Below are 4982 nucleotides of genomic sequence, written 5' to 3'. Positions count from 1 at the left end.
GAGCTCTTTAGAAATGATGGGGTCCCACCTCAGACCCACAGAGCAGAGACTTTGAACCTGCCACTCTGTTTACAGACCCCACCCACAGTCCCACACCACTGAAGTAGACTCCCACCAGGTCACCAAGTCCAGCTAGAATCTTGCCTCAGTTACTACAAGACTGAAGTTGTCTCACTCACCAGCCCAAGTCTCCAAGCCACCCCTAATCTGTCCCTTTCCTGATGGCTGATAACCTTGTAGCACACCTCCCTAAAATGACATCCTAGAGAAATGACCTAGGCCTGCACCTCCCCCTCCGCGGCACATCCATGTGTAAAATCAGGTTAGAAGAAAGCAGTTCTCTCCCAGCTTGAGGACAGCTGAAAGTCCATGTCCAGTTCTGCATGTTCATTGGGGAGGTCTCTCATTTCAGTCCCTCTTCCCTCCCCGTTGATACTGACCTAGTTCGGCACCTGGCCCTCTCTGCACCTGGATCAGGTGTACTGGGACAGCCAAGCTGATCTGTCTGCCTCCCCTGATCCAGCCTTTATATATCTCCAGGTCGTCTTTCCTAAAAGAGACCTAGATCTGTCCCTTTGTCAAAAACACTTTAGTAGGTCCCGACTTTCTCTTGAACACATTTTGCAGCCAGTTTTTCACAGCCTGTGCTCAACCTGCCTTTTCCAGCTTCTTCCACTGGGCGTCACACCTGTTGCATTCCAGCGAAACTGCTCATGCCTTGTCAGACATCCCTTGCTCAGATCACCGTGGCTGCTTGCTCTGACCTCTCCCTGCTATGTCCCCAGATCCAGAAAAGTCCTATCCCTTTCCCCCCAAAAAGCCTACCCTTATTCTCCCAATTGGAGATCATCTACTTGCTCTGGACTCCCAGCCTGTAGCTCTCAATCTTTGCTTTATTTAGTGTATTCCCTTGGTGTACTTTCTCCCACCCCACCAAGCTAGGAGCTCCTTGAGGGCAGAGCCAACCAGCATCCCCACAGCACCTAGTAGGTGCTCAAGAAATGGGGGTAATTACCTGCCTGACCTGAAATCCTAGAGTAACTACAGCAACAGAAGGAAATAGCCAGTGGGACTGGTTGGAGCAGGGATGCCAAGCCTGGCATTTCTGCGTGGAATTCGGGAGTTTGTGATTCCTATGAATTTGACACAGCCTTCAGGACATCTGTGACTATGTATCTTTTGTCAGGAGAGGGCACAGAGCTGTCCTTAGCTTTTCAAAATGACTGTGGCCCAAGACAAAATCCAAGCTGGTGGGATGGGCACCAGCAGCCGTAGGGAGCCCTGATTTTGAGGAAGGGTCCAAGAGAGAGAAGCTGAGATGGGGAAGAGGTCAGAGTAGAGCTCTGAGGCCTCATTAGCATCTCCATCTGCATGTGCTCGTGGACCAAGGGGTGGCTGTGGCCAGGTGCTCTGCCTGAAATGTGTGAAGCCTCTGGCCACAGCCCTTCAAGTGCTGGTGTGCATTTCTTTCCACTGACTACGATATCCTCACTTTGCTGTGTGAGAACAGCCCTTGCTGGTAGAAAGTTCTCCCTTCTGCTGAACTGAAATACCTTTCCATGCAACTTCCCTTGCCTTCCCTCTCTCCACCCAGTGCCAGCAAGATAGCCTACAAGCCCCTCATGGCTCCTCAGCTGCATTCTCTGTGCAGCTCACCTCACGGTTTCTGGTCCTGCTGGGCAAGCAGCCTCTTCTTTCAAACTTCCTTTCCAACATTATTTACTCCTCACAGTTTTTGCCCTACAGTCTCCCTCTCCTGGCTTCCTACAAAGCCCAGCCTATATTGCCATCAGCCATTGGCTCAGCTGCCTGGATCTTCTACAAGCCACTACACTCCTCAAGGCCTGGGGACTTTGGATTTGTTTCTCTGCCTCTGAAGTCCTGTGCAGTGGCTGCTCCTGTGACCAGACTGGAAGGGTGTTTAGAGGACAAAGCTACTAATACCCACTTTGACCAGCTGGGGGAGCCCCAGAGAGAAGAAGCCATGGCCTAGGGCACTCAGGCAATTAGCAGAGCCTGGGCTAAACCACAAGCTTGGAATCCCCTAGGCCAGTGCACCCCACATTACCCACCTAGATTTAGGCAGCTTACACAGCAGAGGTGCCCATCTGGGGAGGAAGGGACACAGGCTCTAATCTGAGGCTTTGCAACATGAAGGGCTCCAAGGGCACAAGTAAGAGGAATGGAGACAAAAAAGAGGCATGTGGAAAGACACTAGAACCTTCCATCAGCAGCATGCACCTCTTTTCCCCAGCACTGACTAGTTGTCAGTTGTGGAGACTCTAAATGATAATGGACCCAAATTAGAGCTTTTCATTTGTCAAGTCTTTCTTTCACCCACTCAGCCCCAGAATGTTTGTTCACATTAGCTGCTTTGGCCCAGAAAACTTTCTAGTGTGAACTGGGTAGGGGAGAAAAGGAGGGAAGAGGGTGAAAGCCTCTCAGCCTTTGCCCAGTACTGCAAATCTTGTGAGACACCTTCTCTAGTAGGTACTGGTAGACACACACCGTTGGCTTTGTTCTTTGTAGGGAGGGGTAGGGACCACCAATTCACAAAATATTAACTGAGCACCTGCTAGGTCCAAAGGGATGCAGAAGTGACCAGGATAGAGTGCTTACCCTCAGAGAGTCCCACAGAGAAAGTAATACCCCAAGTGCTCTTTGCCTTAAGAGCAAAGGTCCACAAACTGAACGTAGGGTTGAATCCCATTTGCCTGTGCTTTGGTCAATAAAGTTTTTTTGGGATACAGCCACATCCATTTGTTTACAAATGTCTGTGGGTGCATCCATGCTACAGTGGCAAAGTTGACCATTTATGACAGAGATCTGTAACCCATAAAGCCTAAAATATTTGCTGTCTTTCACCTTACAAAAAGTTTGCCAACCTCTGCTTAAGAGTAACTGATAGGCCAACAGGTATTTGAAAAGATGCTCTTAACATCTCTAATGATTAGAGAAATGCACATATCAAAACCACAATGAGATACCACCTCACACCCAGTGGAATGGCTACTTTTTTTTTTTTCATTTATTTTTTTAATGTGTTTTTTTTTGTTTTTTTTTTTTTACTTCTAGGAAAGAGAGAGAGAGAGACAGCGTAAGCAGGGGAGGGTCAGAGAGAGAGGGAGTCACAGACTGAAACAGTCAGAAACAGGCTCCAGGCTCTGAGCTGGCAATCAGCACAGAGCCCGACGCGGGGCTCGAACCCACAAACCGCGAGATCATGACCTAAGCGAAAGTCGGACGCTTAACCGACTAAGCCACCCAGGCGCCCCATGAATGCCTACTTTCAAAAAATAAATGAATAAAGAAAACAGTGAGCCAAATTGGCCAGCTGGAGAAGAGAAGGAATGCCCTTCTAGCTTCCAGGCCAAGGGATATACCCGTGGTCTGTGCCTGGAAATGGTAAGACGTGAGGTTGCAAGGGTCAAGGAGCTTGGATTTGATTGCCCGTTGAAGAGTGACATGGTGGCCTTTGTGTTTGCATGATGAAAAGAGTGCAAGGGGGACCAGAGCCAGAGACCACTGTAAGCCGTGGCTTGTGGTCCCTTCATCTGTCTTCAGAATGCATCACTCCAATCTTCACTTTCATCAACACATCTCAAAAGGTAGACATTTTGGGGGGCAATTGCTCAATCTACCACAGTGGCCAATAAGGTACATAACTCTAGAAAAGCACCCCTCTGGGCTGGTGGTCAGCAGGGCACAAGTTTGCTTGTCCTTAAGGTTTGCCTGGCAAAACCAGTCAAACAATCCAAACCCAATTTCAAGGCAGTGAGATGACTAGGTAAGGCACTGGCCAGGTACACCTTTGTCTCAGGTCTGCAAGGAAGGTGCTGGGACCTGGGTACAAGACAGACCTCCAGCTGGGAGGGAGCCAAAGGACAGACAAGTCCCAACAGGTTCAGCAGTCATGAATCTGGGGAGGGTCATCCCGTCACCAAGGTGGCAGAGAGAGGTAGGACCCTGGGTAAAGTGCCAATGCTCCAACCTCCTTCTGACAGGCCCAGGGCTTCAAGCAAACTGCTGGATCTCTGCAGCCCTGTCTGCCAAATACTATTCAGATAACTCACTGGGCTAGTTTGGCACCAAGTGATGATTGCAAATCCTGTACAGAGGTCACTAATATGATGGTGCTGCTTTAGAAGGTGCTGAGAAATGTGGGTGGATCTGCAGAGTGGGTTTGGAAAGGCATGAGAATCCAGTGGCCCAGGTGAGCAAGTATTAGGTCTCAGCACTGCCTCTAGGCCTGGGACTGGGGCCTCAGATCGTGGGACTGGTTCTCATGTCCTGGCAGGAGAGGAAATAGGATTTGGACATGCCTCTTTGTGCCATATTTGGGGCTGGGATTAGTGTTTGGGGAAGTGAAGTACAGCCTCCGACACTGACTCAGGCGGCACTGAGAGCAAGCCTGCAAAGAGTGGACCCTGCAAGAGAGGCAGGGACTAGATGCAAGGCCCCAAGGCACCGTAGGCTGTACAGGACAGGCTGCATTGTGCTACCACAGAACCAAGGGTGCCGACGTCCTTGTCCTGTTCACAGTCGTTCGTCTGCTTGCTCCCTTCACCAAAGTCAGTTCTGGCCAGGCCACTGAATGCTAAGAAGCTGCCTTCAGTGTTGAGAGGCCCAAGATAACCTTTGACATCTCTGGCCCCTCTGGGCCAGGGGCTCCGCAGGCAGTCTGCTCTGGAGCTTTAAAGGGACTTCCACTGGACTAGGAAGCCCATTGCTAATGGCAGCACATGGGGGCCTCTTCCTGGAATGCCTTCTGCCATCTTTGCCTGGTTGACTCCTACAAGTCTCTACTGGGCTGGCAGCAAGGCCAGGTGAAGCTCCTGCTGTGCTCTCTCCCAGGCTCCCACTGTGCCTGACCAGGGCTTCTACCCATGACACTAGCCCAAGATTCCTGGCTCATGTACCTGTCTCCCTCTGCTCTAAGATGTCCTCCAAGGCAGGGTCTGGCTGTGATCCCTGAGATCTCT

The 4982-nt window shown here is 50.5% G+C and overlaps 1 protein-coding gene across 2 annotated transcripts in view; it reads right to left on the bottom strand.

The window, feature by feature from the left end:
* The window catches only part of LOC144226848 (centrin-2), a 42218-nt gene that overhangs the window by 36424 nt on the left and 812 nt on the right, over positions 1-4982 (bottom strand). The gene's annotated exons all lie outside the window — the stretch shown is intronic.

The sequence above is a fragment of the Crocuta crocuta genome, unplaced genomic scaffold (assembly GCF_008692635.1).
Source record: "Crocuta crocuta isolate KB4526 unplaced genomic scaffold, BGI_CrCroc_1.0 scaffold2141, whole genome shotgun sequence".
NCBI classification, from domain to species: Eukaryota; Metazoa; Chordata; class Mammalia; order Carnivora; family Hyaenidae; genus Crocuta; species Crocuta crocuta.
This window is presented reverse-complemented; position numbering and strand designations above follow the sequence as displayed.